The sequence below is a fragment of the Canis lupus genome, chromosome 7 (genome assembly GCF_011100685.1).
Source record: "Canis lupus familiaris isolate Mischka breed German Shepherd chromosome 7, alternate assembly UU_Cfam_GSD_1.0, whole genome shotgun sequence".
NCBI classification, from domain to species: domain Eukaryota; kingdom Metazoa; phylum Chordata; class Mammalia; order Carnivora; family Canidae; genus Canis; species Canis lupus.
The window spans coordinates 53,862,435-53,878,511 of NC_049228.1; the positions used below are offsets into that span (position 1 = coordinate 53,862,435).

The window sequence follows — 16,077 nt, forward strand, 5'->3', positions numbered from 1 at the left end:
TTCTGTGTAATCCACTCCGTGACATAATACACAGGCCACAACAATGTTAAGGGTCACCTCCAACGCACAAGGAGAAAACCTGTGAGTTTAAAAAAAAATTAATAGATCTGGTTAATTTGCACTTAAAGTTGGTTAATTTCAAGCCAAATCTACTTCAGTGGGTATCAGGTTCATGCAGCACAATCCCCTGCAGGTGTGTGGGAAACACCACGCGCTGCTACAGTCCAAACATCCCCTGTCAGTGTAGAAACTGCCTCCCAGACCAGAGGAGCACCCAGCCACGCACACTCCCGGTAGGCATGACTAAGCCATCACCTCGTCCTTCCACCTGAGACCTGACCTCCAAGCTGACCCTAGGGGGCACTAGGAGTGGATTGAACTTGGCATAAGCCACAGAAAGCTACCTGCCCTTCTTGAGCTACAGGTGCCCTGCGCATCCCACTCAAGTTCTGTCCTGGGATTCCATCTCCTAGTGGCTCAGGGGTCCATGCAGCCCTCCCCAAGACGTCTGTAGCATTGCTAGGAACATGCTCACGTGGCAGGGCCACAAACCAGCTGGCCTCCTCTCTTCTCCAGTCCTGTTTTTCCTCCTTCACAGTTGGGCTAAAACTCGACTCGCCCACCTCCCCCCTTCTCATCTCCCTGATACAGCCCTGAGTGATTGAACCACCCTGTCCCACTCCCTGCAGCCACCAGACTGCCAAGCCGCAGCACGTCTCTGATCCCATCTCTAACCCCTCCTTCATCATCATGAGGGAATACGTTTAAAAGATGAAGCCTCTGCACTGCAGTGATTTACGTCTCTCTAGAATCTTCTTGTGCCTTTAGCACAGTGGCTACACATGTATTATATAATGCTGAGCACAGGAGTGGTTCTTCTGGGTGGCAGAACCATGGAGACCAGGACTGGTAAGGACAGAGACAGAACCCCGCTCTGCTCTGCTCACATGCGGAGTGTGGGTGATGGGGGTGGGACACGGGAGAGGGCGCAAGGGCAGGCCAGAGCAGATCGCATGGGACGAAGGTGCCCACACACTCTCCTGCACGCTGTGCACACACAACAAAGGTTTCAGAGGGGAGGGATGGGGCTGGTGTCAAGTTTCTGGAATCTCTGGTAGCTCTGCGGATAGCAGACAGCAGGAAGTGGGAGCTTGCTTTTGCTTCCTCCTATTGCTGCTGAGAGCTTCAGGTCTGGAGGCCTGACCGCAGGCCGTGGGCTGCCTGAGGATAAAGCCCGGAGATGGTGGATGACCCCCAAGCCACAGCCCTCTGTCCCTCGGGAACTGGCTTCTTCGGAGAGCAGGAGGTGGGGAGATGTGAAGTGGTGGTTAGTTTCTGAGTTTTACCAAATAAAGTAGAATCTAAGTGTGGGGGGGGCGGCGGTGGAGTGGTTTTAGGTACAAGCCGTGAGGCGTGAGGTCAGCAAGGGGCAGTGAAATCAGGAGGGAGCTATGGCCTCCAGCTTAGCCCACCGCATCTCTGCACTCACTTCTTGAGCAGCCCCAGCCAGCTCAGGACTTTAAAGACCACCCATCCCTGCTATGTAGCCCCAACCTAAAATCCAGACTTGAAAATCCATCGCCTATGTGGCATCTGCACTTGGATACCCAACCGACCACCCCACCTTGATACACCCAAACTAAGCCCCTAATCTTGCCCACAAACCTGCTCTCCCACAGTCCTCCTGTCTCAGCAGAAGGCTCCTCTGACCTTCCAGCTGCTCTGGCCATAACCACCAGCCAGCTTTGACCCCCCTCTTCCTCCCACATGCCATGCAGTCTGTTGGGAAAGCTTGTGCTTCTACCTTCACCATATATTCAGAATCTCTGACTTCTGCCACTATCACCCTCGCAATGAGGATCCTGGTATCACCTCTACCTACCCTACAGTCTCTCTCTTGACCCGGCAGCCAAAGAGATCCCTTGTAGTATGAATCAGATTTTGACACTCTGCAGCTCAAAATCCCCCAGCAGCTACTCACTGTGAAGCTCTACAGTTGAACTGCCCTTTATCTGTCCGCCTCTCCCACTGCTCTTCCCCTTACTCACTGCACTCTAGCCACTCCGGATTCTTGGTTGTTCCTCAAACATGCCAAGCACACTCCTGCCTCAGGACCTTTGCACTTGCTGTTCTCTCTCCCTGGAATCCAAAATACTCTTCCCCTAGAATGCCATGTAGCTTCTCTCCTCCCTCCCTGTAGGCCTCTGCTACAATGTCACCTTTCTGGAGGCCTTCCTTCACCGTTCCATATAAAATAGCAGCCCTGGCCCTCCCTCACCCCGTGTTATATTCTTCTTATCCTTCACCACCTGACATACACCTGTCTGTCTCCCCAGCAGAATGTCAGCTCCATGAGATCAGGAATTTCATTCTGACCACTGCCTTAGCCCCAGTGCCCAGTATATGGCAGCCAGTCACACATTAGTAGAATGTAGGACTTTGACAACTGAGAATGTGGAATAGAAGGCTTCTAAGAAAGCAGGGATGCTGCCAAGAGAGAAGCAGGAGCACTAGGGAGAAAAGAAGATAGCATGGAATAAAGCACGAGTCAGCAAACTATGGCTCACGGGTCCAATCCAGCCCACCACTTGTTCCTGCAAATAAAGCTTTATTGGAACATATGCATTTGTTCAAGGTTTGTCTATGGTGCCAGTTGCAGCACAAGATTTGAGTAGTTGCAGCAGAGATTCTACGGCCCACTCAGCATGAATACTTACTCCCTGCCCCTTCATAGGAAACTGTTGTCAACCTCTTACATAAAGCAGAATTTTTCAAGCCATAAACTCAAGGACAACCCTCCCACAAACAAAAACGTCTGCAAACCTTCCAGGAGGCTCACACCCCCGTTTGAGACACAGTCACAGAGCAAATACGGCAGTGGTGGAGAAGTAAGACTTCGCATCAGTCCCCGGTGCTGCCACTCAGTAACTGTGTGACATTACATAGATAACTTCTCTGGGGCTCTTCTTCCTTCTCAATAAAATAAGAAACACTACCAACCACCTCGTAGAACTATCGGGAAGAGTCAAGATTTTGTAGGTAAAGCACTAACGATGGCTAGCTCACAATATATCTACGCAACTAACCACTGAGAATTCTCTGTCCTCCAAACACAGTCTTGATGCTACACATGTATTGACTCATCTTACCCTTACAGAGACCCTAACAGGGCTGGGCCAGGACTCCAGCAGGTTTTCCTTATCTTTAATGAACACAATTTTCATTTTTAAAAAATAAGTTTTTATTTAAATAAAGATGTGGGATGTCTGGGCTGCTCATTGGTTGAGTGTTTACCTTTGGCTCAAGTCATGGCCCTGGGGTCCTGGGATCGAGTCCTGAATCAGGCTCCCTGCAGGGAGCCTGCTTCTCCCTCTCCCTATGTCTCTACCTCTCTCTCTCTGTCTCTCATGAATACATAAATAAAATCTTTTAAAAAAAGATAAAATGAAATAAAAGTGATGAAGTCTATGGCTTCAGCATTGGGAAAGGACTGACTCTGGGGAGTCAGGGAAAGCCCTGAGCTCCCTTGGAGAGCTGCATGGGTCCCTGTGACCTCTGTCAATCTCCCCAGCTGCTTCCCAAATTAGCAAGAAAATCTCCAGATTCATAGAAACCTCATGACACACTTTGCAAAGATACCACGGAAAGAAACTGATTTGGTGGCTATTTTTGGCTGGTTAGCAGATAACTGGTCGTTGCAGAAGCAAACCTCTTGAATCATTGGCTTTAAAATGCCAGACTCAGAGCAGAGAAACAGCAGCGTGGCAAAGGCAAACACTGCAGGGCACCCGCTCCCTCTAGGGCTCTGCTTCCTGAACCAGTGACGTTCTTTCGACTTTTTCACAAACCAAATGTGCAGTATTATTTTCTCAAGTATTTTCTAAAGTTTGAACTACTTTACTCCTATGAAATATGTGGGGGAAATTGTGCACCATTGAAATGTACCGTCTGTTAAATCAGAAAAAAGAATTTTCTTTTCTGAAGATTTTATTTATTTATTTATTTATTTATTTATTTATTTATTTGAGAGAGAGAGAAAGAGAGAAAGAGAGCATGAACAGGGGAAGAGGGACAAACAGACTCCTTGCTGAGCAGGGAGCCCAAGGCAGGGCCCGATCCCAGAACCCTAGGATCATGAGCTGAGCCGAAGGCAGACGCTTGGCTAACTGAGCCACCCAAGCGCCCTGGAGAAAAGAATTTTCAACTCAGACTAGATAACATGAGAAGCAGCATTAATTAAGAATCAATAGTGAATTCTTTTATGATACCATTTTTTAGGAGTAAATAACGTTTTTAACTTACTTGGTGAGACTAACGACAGGCAGAATTTAAAAGGAAAGCCTGACTTGGAAGTCAACTTAATTATGGCCCTGGCAGGCACAGTTGAATCTTTCAGTTCCCATAAACTCAAGTGTGTCTCACTTCGTTCCTTGACTTTCCCATTACCAAGATGGGGCCAGACTGAAAGCCCTAGTGTGAACACAAGACATTTTTTTTTTAACAAGACATTTTTTATTTCAGCTCAACCACCGTGCTCACGGAAGATGGACATGGCTAGGCTGCTGAGTGGTCCCAGCTAACAGCACTCCACAGGGAAACACCCTCAGGGAAGAGATAACTGTGGTTCATTTTATAGGAACCAGTACCATTAGAACAAGTGAAGTTTTAGTTTGCTGTCTTATCTTGGGCTGCTATAACAAAATGCCAGAGACTAGGTGACCCAAACAAGAGACATTTCTTTCTTACAGAGGCTAGGAAGTCCAAGATCAACCTGTTAGTAGATTCACTTCTTGGACTTCCTGGCTTGTAGATGGCCACCATCTTTTTTTTTTTTTTTAATTATTTATTTAGTTAGTTAGTTAGTTAGTTATGAGAGATGGGAGGGGGGGGGGTCGAGGCAGAGACACAGGTAGAGGGAGAAGCAGGCTCCATGCAGGGAGCCCGACACGGGACTCGACTCGATCCTGGGTCTCCAAGATCAGGGATGGCCGCCATCTTACTATGAGCTCCCATGGCCTTTCCTTGGTACCTTCGTGTGAAGAGAGGGATCTCTCCTGCCTCTTCCTCTTCTTATAAGGACACAAAATCCCTATATGTAGATATAAGGGGCTACTTATAGTCCCTTATACTATAAAGGACTATTTATAGTCCCTTTTATGATGGACTACTTCCATCATGGCCATGGTTTATGACATCATTTAAATTTTAATCACCTCCAAACATTTCACCTCCAAAATGCCATCACATTGGGGGTTAGACCTTCAACATAGGAATTTTAGAGGGACCCAAACATTCAGCCCATAACATGCCCTGAATAAAGTTTTTAAAACATCTTTTCATTCAGGTTCTGAAAATGGAATTCTTGCTTTCTCAAAGAAGCCCTCTCTACCGCCCACTGGGTCTAAGCTCTACTACATTCTGAAATCTTAGCATTTGTGTCTCAGTCTACAAAATACTAATTTACATCTGTCCTTTTGTTAAATAAATGCCCTTCTGTCTCTTTCATCTGTGGGTGTGGGCTCCCCTATCAAGAATTCTCTTTGCAGCAGAGTGAAAAAAAGAGGAGGGGGAAGAAGGGGGGGCAGTGGAAGACAAAAAAGAGCCTTTGCTTTCCTTCCTTCTGCCCACAGCACTCTGCCCACTGCCAGCATCATCTATTATGAGTGAGGCAGAGACGATGGAGCTCTAGTGTCTCCAAGAAAGAGAAGAGCCACAGGAATGGCCCTTCTCTTTTCATTTCAATAATTCCTGGTCCTGAGGTTCCTCAAAAACCATGATGCTAAAGTACTCACTGTGCTTAGGGATGAGGATAAATCTGCTACTGCACAATCTCAAAATCAGAGTATCTGAAAAATACTAGGGACGTTATCATCACCTCCTTCTTTTCCACATAGCCAATTCGCAATGGCAAAAGCCAGGAGATTCTATATCAATGGTTTCCATCCTCTATGGTTTTTTTACATAAGTTTTTTTATTATCTAAGGATAAGCCATTTAGAAAACACTGAATACATCCATGTCACCACCACTCAGATAATAACATAGAGCATTCCTCGTTCTATGTTAATCCCCTTTTTCATCCAAATGTAATCTAGGGGCACCTGGGGGGCTCAGCGGTTGAGAGTCTGCCTTTGGCTCAGGTCATGATCCCAGGATCCTAGGACTGAGTCCCACATCAGGCTTCCTGCAGGGAGTCTGCTTCTCCCTCTGCCTATGTCTCTGCCTCTCCCTGTGTGTCTCTCATGAATAAATAAATAAATAAAATCTTTAAAAACAAAAACAAGGGTAACTCCTATCTTAAATGGTAAAATTATAAATTAGCTTTCCCATACTTGAACTTGATATAAATTAAGTATTCTCCAGTCTAGCTTCTTTCTTTCAAATATATGTCTGCGAGATGCATCCATGTTGTTACATGGATGTAACAGCACACTGATTTTCAGTAGCTGTAGGACATGCTATTGTATGAATATAACACAATTATCCATTCCACTGCTGATAAACATAGTGTGGTCTCTGTTATTTAGTATCACACAGATTGCTACTGTGAAGATTTTTACATACATCTTTCGGGCATCTATGTTTATGTATCTGTTGGGTTTATAAGTATGGGATGGTGAGTCATAGAGCGCATGCAAATGTTCAGTTCTGTAGCTGTAAAAAGAGTATTTAAAAGTGGGTATGTGACCATTGCTTTGGTTCCACATCTTTGCCAACCTTAAGTTTTATCATGCTTTTGAATTTTAGCTATTCTGGTGGGTGTGCAAATTAAGAAAAAAAATTTTGTTTGCGTGTCCCTGGTGAATAAAGTCTATTGGCCATTTGGGTATTATCTTGAAGTGCCTGTTCAAGTCTTTCCCCTCTTCTTCTATTAGTCTGTCTTTTCTTATTTATTTAGTAGGAGTAGGCACTCTTTACGTATTTTGAATATGAGTCCTTTGTTGAATAATACATACATACAGATAGATAAAGAGCCCATAAATATCTTCTCCCATTGTGTGACTTGCCTTTCAACCTGTATTGGTGTCTTTTGATGGACAAATCTTAATTTTAATGTACTCCAAATTATCACATTTATTCTTTTATGGCTAGTGCTTTTTCGCATCTTACCTAAAAATCTTTGCCTATCCAAAGTTGTGAATATTATTTTCCTTTATTATCATGTAGGGACTTTATTATTTAACCTTTCACCATTAGATTTATGATCCATCTGGAATTGAATTTTTAATATAATGCAACATAAGAGGCAGGAAGCATTTATTCCCATACGGATATCCAATTAACCTAGGACCAGTTACTGAAAGGATAAACCTCTTCCCACTACATGGCAGCATTACCTCTGTCATCACTAATACACGTGTATGTCTCTGGATTCCATGCTGTTCCAAGGTCTAGTTATAGACCTTGCACTACTGCACTAAATTGGGGATGAGGGAGCCCTTGCATCAATACCACATGTTTTAGGTACTATAACTTTGAAATAAATCTTCATCCTAGCAATGTAAGTCCTCTCTTTTGTTCTTTTTCAAGACTACCTTGGCCATTCTCAGTCTTGTGCATTTCCATATAAATACTAGAATCAGTTTGTCAGTTTCTACAAAAAAGGAAAATCTACTTAGATTTTAATTGGGATTACATACACCAATTTAAGACAAATTACATCTTTGCAATACTGAGTCTTCCAATTTATGAACATGATATATCTGTCCATTTAATTCAGTTTTTAAAAATACCTTTCAATTTCCTAAGTAGAGGTCTAGAATGTCTTCGGTCAAATGTACACCTAGATATCTGATGATTTTATTTTTTTATCATTTTAAGTTTCTAGATTTTGTTTCTGTGATACAGAAATTGAGTTAATTTTTGTATACTGATCTCGTATCCAGCGACTACTAAATTCATTTGTTAATTCTAGGTGATAAAGTATAGATTATTCTGAATAATCTTCATATATAATCATGATGTCTACGAATGACAATTTTATTCTTCCTTTCAAATCTTCATACTTTTTATTTCTTTTCCTGGCTTTGTTGTACTTACTAGGACTTCCAGTACCATGTTAAAAAGAAGTAATTATAACTGACTTCCTTGTCTCAGTCCTAGTTTCAGGGCTTTGAGTATTTTACCATTAAATATGATGTTTGTTCTATATTTAAAGAGACATCATTCATCAATATCTGCAGTTTGCTGAGATCCAAGTTTGCTAAGAGGTTTTTTTAAAACAAATGAATATAAACTTTAACAAATGCTTTTTCATATTATGAACATGATTTTTCCCTTCAGCCTGTTAGCATATTGAGTAACACTGATTTTTAAATATTCAACCAAATTTTCACTTCTAGAATTATTCCAACTTGGTACTACTCTGTCTTACCCTTTGACTACATTGTTTTTTTTTGTTGTTGTTGTTGTTGTTTTTTTTTGTTTTTTTATTTATGATAGTCACAGAGAGAGAGAGAGAGAGAGGCAGAGACACAGGCAGAGGGAGAAGCAGGCTCCATGCACCGGGAGCCCGACGTGGGATTCGATCCCGGGTCTCCAGGATCACGCCCTGGGCCAAAGGCAGGTGCTAACCCGCTGCGCCACCCAGGGATCCCCCCTTTGACTACATTGTTGAACTTATTTTGCCAACATTTTCTTTAGGTTCATATCTATACTTACAAAAGAGATTGACTCAGGCAGTTTTCTTTCTTGTAATGTCCTTGTCAGGATTGGGGATCAAGGTTATATTCATTAAATAAGTTTGGAAGTGTTCTTTTTCCATTTTCTAGAGGAGTTGGTATAAGATTGGTGCTAGTTCTTCTTTAAATATTTGCATCACTAATGAGGATATCTGGTCCTAAGGAATTCTTTATAGAAAGGATTTATTTACAGATCCAATTCTTTAAGACCCAAATATGTAAATTTTGTCAAATGTTCCTTTCATATGCACTTATAAAGAATATATAATCCACAATTATGTGGCATAATGATCTCTACATGTCAGATAGGTTATACTGGTTGATAGCATTCAATTAAAATCTTCTAGAGCCAAGCAGATTTTATTGTCATCTTCTGCTATCAGTTACTTAAAAAGCATGCTAAAAAGCCACTCTAATTGTAAATTTGTCTATTTACATGATATTACAGGTTATTTTGTCTATCAAAATTCATTTCATATATTCTATAATTAGATATAAACAAATTTGGGTTTCTGGTGTCTTGGTTGATTGTTCCTCTTCGTATCTAGTTATGTTTTCTGCCTTAAGTTCCACTTTGTCTCATTTGCTATATCACCTGATCTGCATGGAATGTCCTTTTTCCATTCATTTACTATCAGTCTTGTTGACTCCCTATATTTAAGGTATTTTTGTAAGGAGCATTAACTGAATTTTGCTGATTTTTTTTTTTTTTTAAGATTTTTACTTATCTTTTTGAGAGACAGTGACAGTAAGAGAGATCAGAGGGAAAGGGAGAAGTGGACTCACTGCTGAGCAGGGAGCAGGACACCAGGCTCCACCCAGGACCCTGAGATCATGACCTGAGCCAACAAAGGCAGACACTTAACCAAGGGAGCCACCCAGGTGCCCCAGGTTTTTTAAAATTAAATTTCACAATCTCAGAGTTTTAATTGGAATACTTAACCCATTTTTAAACTCATTTTTTAAAAGATTCATTTATTTATTTTAGATAGAGAAAGAGAGCAGTGGGGAGGGACAGAGGGAGACAGAGTGGTAAGCATATTCCATGCTAAGCACAGAGCCAAGTGAGGGGTGCAATCCTACAACATTAAGATCACGATCTGAAAAAAAAAAAAGATCACGACATGAGCCGAAACCAAGAGTCAGACACTCAACTGACTGTGCCACCAGGCACCCCTCACCCATTTTTATTTAATGCAATTATGGATATACTTGGATTTAAATCTACATTCTACACATTTTCTATTTTTCCTATTGTTCAGTGTTCTTTTTGCTCTCAATTCTCACCTTCTTTTGGGTTAGTCAAGTTTTCTTCAATACTCTCTTCTCCTCTATTATCTTGTTAATTATATATTATTTTACTATTATTTTAAGGACTACCATGTAAATAACATCCTTCACTTTTTCAATTAGCAATAATTGTGCCTCAGATAAACCTCATTGGCTACGATACTGCCACTGTGCAAAGCTACATCCTTCACTTTTTATTGATTAGTACTTTTCCCATTGTCTAGAATATAAAAGGACTTTAAAATAATTCATTCCTATTTACCCCCATTCCTTTTTTATTCCTGCTTATTGTCTATTTTGATTTTACATGTACTTTAGTTCCATGAGACATTATTATTGCTTTTTACAGTCAGTATTCATTTAGATTTCCTCACATTTGCCTTATCCATTGCTCTTCATTCCTGCATCTCCATGCTTCTAACTGGAATCATAAATGCTTCTTTCTGAAGAATCCCTTTTAGTATTCTTTAGGGTGCATTTGCTGGCAATAAATTCAGTCTTTGCTCTTGGAAATGATTTTATTTCATCTTTATCTCCAAGGAAAACCTCGGTATAAAATTCTACTTTGGCATTTACTTTTCAACAGTTGAAAGACGTATTTCATTGTCTCCTAGAGTCCATCATTTCAGCTGAGAACTCTGTTGTTAGTCTTCCTCTTGTTTCTTCAAGAATAATAGGTCTTTTTTCTCAGGCTGCTTTTGAATTGTCTTTTTGTCTTTGGCATTCAGAAATGTTACTGGCATGTGTTTGTGTCTTTCTTTACATTTATCCTGCTTGGGGTTTATAGGACTTCTTTAGTCTATGGTTTGGTACACTTCATTAGTTTTGGAAAATTCTCTGTTAGTATCTCTTAGAATATTGCCTCTTCCATTATCTTTATGGGGTTCCAACTGACATGTGTGTTACACCTCTTTATTATATATCATGTATCTTTTGTGGGCATTTTCAATTTTATTTTTTATCTTTTCTCTCTTCCTGTTTTTTTTTTTTTTTTTTTTTTTAGGATTTATTTATTTATTCACGAGAGACACAGATTGAGAGAGGGAGGCAGAAACACAGGAGGAGGGAGCAGCAGGCTCCATGCTGGGAGCCCGACGTGGGACTCGATCCTGGAACTCTGGGACCATGCCCTGGGCCAAAGGCAGACACCAAACTGCTGAGCCAACAAGGGATCCTCTCTTCCTGTTTTAGACAGGATATTTTTAACTGGCCTATCTTCTAGATCACTAATCTCTCTTCAGCTGTGTCTAAGCTAGTGTTAAATCCACCTATTTATGCTTAATACCATTGATTCTATTTTAGTTCTAGAATTTCTATTTGATTGTTTTTTCTATTTGATTTTTTATGTAAATAGATTCTAATTCTCTGGTGAAATTCTCCATCTTGTCATTTACTGTCTTGAACCTCTTCATCACAGACATTAAAGTCCCTGCCTGATAACTGCAATATCTACCAGCTGTGTGGTTTTTGACTGTTTTGACTTTTTCTTCTCTTGATCCTGCTTCTTATTATGCCTGATATTTAACTGAGTGATGGATATTATATGTATATGTAAAAGTATAAAGGATCTAGATGATACATGATTTTCTGATTTTCTTTAGTTTGGGACAGGCAACTAGATCAGGAACAGATCATCTTAATCCAAATCAGCAGTTTAGCTGATTTGAGGCTTAGTTTCAGTCTTTGCAAATTTGGTCTATTTCTGGTTAGCTAGTTTAAGGTTGGGTTTCAGTCTTTATAAAGTTGGCCTATTTTAGCAAGCTATTTCTCCTAGGATGTAGTCCTCCAGGGTTCCTGACTAAAGTGGGAGGGTATTTATAAGCATGGGGTGTTTCCAGGATATCTCCACCTTTGTAAGGCCCAACTCTCACTTTTATCTCCTTGGCATAATAAGACTGTTTACAGTTCTGCTCAACGATTCAAGCTCTCAGCCTGTGCTGTTTATGAACCATTTTTATTTGGAGAGGGAGGGTCTCAAAAGCCAGACAGTAACATATGAGAAATTAAGTCTGAGATGGGACTGACCTTTTCAGATTTAATCTTCTGGCCACTTTCTAATTACATACACATCAAAAACCTAGAACCAAAAACAAAACAAAACAAAACAAAACAAAAACAAACAAAAAAACCTAGAACCAGGATGGAGAACGCATCAAAAAAAACTTAATACCATAAATCTGAAGCAAAGAAAAGCAAAAAAGAAAAAGCTGAGAAGTTGTTGGAAGAGGCGGTGGCAGTGACTTCAGGGGATCAAAGATGACTGAGAGCAGGATTCTACCCAGTGAGTGTTCTTCCTCTCCGTAGGGAGAAGGAATTCAAACCCATTCTCATAATCTAAAGAGAAGGAAAACCTGAGGAAGGTGGAGACTCATCACAGGGAAGGCAAGGAGAATGGTGACTTCCAGCCGCCGTCAGTGGAGCAGCCTCTATGTAGGTGACAGCATCTATCTGAACCAGTGCCTGGAAACGGGGAGGATTTGGGGAATGGGAAATAGCTGAGCACCGGTGTGGGGGTGCAGAGCTCGGCTCAGTCAGAGACCAGATCGGGTGTGGGTGGAGGAAGCTGCATGAAACCAAGTCATCTCCTGCATCTCCAATCCTACCTTCATGAATGTATTACAGCTTGGGGAACACACAAGGATGCCATGTCCCAGGACCAGCTTCCCTCAGTTCACTGCAGGGACCACTGCTTCTGCAGCAATGTGGATCTAGAAAAGAGGGATACTGCAAAGGGACAGGAAATGGCTGGGAGACTGAGGGATCAGGGGACAGTGGGATGGAGGGCAGGCTGAATTCAGGTTGTAGAGGACCGTGAATGTCAAATTAAAAAGATCAAATCACTTAGGCCTTTGGCCACAAGATCCAAAGCAAAGCTCTTCTAACCAGACCATCTTTCTGTTCTCCACTCAGCTCAGCACACTTCTCTTATGGGCACCACAGCCAAGGCCACAAAATGTGGGGCGTTGGCAGCAGCACGCAAAGCAGATGGGAAGCAAAATTTAGAACACAAAGTCCAGCAATGGAGCACACCGTCAAATTCTTCCACTTAGCACCATGGCAAGGACACTTAAAAAAAAAAAAAAAAAAAGACTGCAATGGATGGGATTGTCTGTGAGGCAAGATTGCAGATAATGAGAAGGCTTCAGATAGCATGTTTAATTACTCACAAAATGCAGCCCTTGATGGCTTGGGTCACAGCCTCAGGCATATTGGGATGCCTCTCCCCACTCCTCTAGCACCCCCAGAGTGTGTAGTCAGGCAAAGCGACACTCTTGATGGCAGCAGAAGAGGACCCACCTGCACCACCAGCCTCAGCGCCTAGTTCCCAGTTCCCACCACTAAGGCAGCTCCAATCAGTCCTGCCCTCCACCTCAGCCCTGTGTCCCCTCAGAAGGAAGAGAGACTCAGCAGCAGCAGCCCTCTCAGGGGAATATTGTGAAAGTACTGAAATCATTCTTTCCAAAAACTTTCACCCCTCAATTACAACATCCATCAAGCAAGATCATAATTGCCAGTTTAACTATCTTTCTAGATTAGGAATAACTAGCAGACATGTTCTAATATCTCCCTGGATATTTGGTTCCCATCCAAGACTCAAAATACACTGATTGCATTTCTCAATTTGCTCGAAAGCCTTGTAGCTTGACCCCAGCTCTGCCGATCACCACCAGGACTCATTACTATGATAATGATTATGGATACACCAAATCCTGGTTTCAAAGGCCAGAAACGAGGCCTGGCATCCCAGGCTCTGCATCAACTGGCCTGGCTCAACCCACTCCCCTCTCCAAACCTCCAATCTACTCCCCACTCTCCCACCCGCCTACACTCACATCTTCTTTCCATACTTGACTACATCCCACCTCCGTCTTGAGTTCACTCCTGACCACACCGGTCTGACTCCCACAGGAGAAGGGACCCAGTGAGGGAATCCCAAGCCAGGGATAAAACGAGAAAGAGAAGCAGCAGCAGATGCCTCCCTTTCTCCCTGAGAGGGCCAAGCACCATGATAAATGCTTTCCAAATGTCATTTCATTTAAAGCTTGCAACCACCCTCTCAGAAAAGCATTATTATTGCCATTTTATGTATGTAGAAACTGAAACTCAGAGGGACTGGAGGCATGTGTCTATGGGATCCAAAGCCTGGCTTTAAACCAGCATGCTGCACTAAACAGCCAAAGGAGCGTTTCCATAGTGGGGTGTGGGGGTGGCAGGTGGCAGCGCCCAGCAGCCATATCTGGCATTTTACAGGCGGCAGTAAGTGCCAGTGGAATGGATGAGTGAGTTAACGCCAGAAGAGGAGGATGACCCAGCCAGGAAGAGGGGCAGGGGGGCGGGAGGATGGAGACAAGGCAGAAACAAAGGCAGGCAAGCTAGAAGCAGCTAGGAATGTGAGGAAACTAAGACAGCCAGGTTTTTTTTTTGTTTTGTTTTGTTTTGTTTTTAATTTTTTATTGGTGTTCAATTTACTAACATACAGAATAACCCCCAGTGCCCGTCACCCATTCACTCCCACCCCCCGCCCTCCTCCCCTTCTACCACCCCTAGTTCGTTTCCCAGAGTTAGCAGTCTTTACGTTCTGTCTCCCTTTCTGATATTTCCCACACATTTCTTCTCCCTTCCCTTATATTCCCTTTCACTATTATTTATATTCCCCAAATGAATGAGAACATATAATGTTTGTCCTTCTCCGACTGACTTACTTCACTCAGCATAATACCCTCCAGTTCCATCCACGTTGAAGCAAAAGACAGCCAGGTTGATGAAGCAAAGACAGTGATTCAGACAATGGTGAGACATAATGATGGATCAGCCTGGACAAAGGGGACCCTGCCAAGTCCCTGAAGGCACGCAGGCCTCCAGGTGTTGGTGATGACCAATAACTGAAGGGGGCGGCCTGTCGGGCCCCGCAGCTCTAACTCAGTGTGCCCCACACCAAACCTACCCACTCCCCCCAGGAAACCTGCTCTTCCTCTCAGGCCTATGGGTTCCAGGACAGCCCCAGCTCCCTCCTGGGGCCTCGGCTCTGGCTTCGCCTTCACCCATGCCCCACACAGCTGTAAGTGAGGACCAACCTCAGATGCTGCAGTGAAGAAAACAAGCACAATTTACTGCAATGTGTACCCTGGCCCATTCCCCTGGCCCCAGGCCCGGGGTGGAAGGTAGGCCATCTTCCAGCCACCCACTGCTCTTTCACCTGCAAGGGTGGAGCATGCACCCCACCCTCCCTCCTCACCTGTCCTCAGACCCTGGCATCAGCTCACAATCTTCCCTCCACCCTCATGTCTGCCATCCTCTTACAAGAAGTCCCCACCTCAATGGCCTGGCACCCCCTCCCTCAGCAAGAAAGAGGTGGGAGGAGCCACACTTCTACCGGGTCCTGTTTACCAACCACACAAAGTCACATCCAGAAAGTTGGTAAATCCACATTCTTTTGCTTTTTTTGTTCTTGTTATTTGTTGGGCGGGAGGGAGTGGAAATAGAGGGAGAGAGAGAATCCCAAGCAGGCCCCAGGCCCCAAGCAGAGCCCAGCATGGGGCTCCATCTCACAACTCTGCGATCATGACCCGAGCTGAAATTAAGAGTCGGAGGCCTGACCTACGGAGCACCCAGGCTCCCGCACAGCAAGCACCTGGGAGAGGCAGTGTCTGAGAGGCAGGAGGCTCTGCCGCCGGGGCCACAGGGACAGCAAGGCTTCGCGGTCTCTCCGAGAGTCCAACCTGGGGCGCATCCGAGAACACACACAGCGTCACCTGCAGCTCTGCAGCCTTCCTCGTGGCTCACGGACACCGAAAGCTCCCTCCCTCCTCTGTGGGTGGGAGGCTGCCCTCCCTGCACACCCGCCACTGTGCTCTGGCACCCCGGGGGCCGGCAGATGCCCGAGCGCCGCCCCTGGGAGAGGGCCGCCGGCCCCCCAAAGGCCTGTCTGTTCCCCCTCACCCTCACATCACCTGCACTGGCCCAGGGGATGGTGTTCAACGTCCGACTTGAGCCAAGGGCAAGCAACAGTTGTGCAGATCCTGGAAGTGTGATAGTGTGAATGGTTAGTGGCAGCCCCCGTCCCAAGAGCCCCGCCAGGATGGGGAAGATAGAGGTCCCTCCTCAGC

The 16,077-nt window shown here is 43.9% G+C and overlaps 1 protein-coding gene and 1 pseudogene across 9 annotated transcripts in view; both read right to left on the reverse strand.

Annotated features, from left to right (window-relative positions):
• FHOD3 (formin homology 2 domain containing 3) overlaps positions 1 to 16,077 on the reverse strand; it is a 462,688-nt gene that overhangs the window by 424,582 nt on the left and 22,029 nt on the right. The window lies entirely within an intron of this gene.
• LOC119872756 lies at positions 10,026 to 10,150 on the reverse strand (annotated as a pseudogene).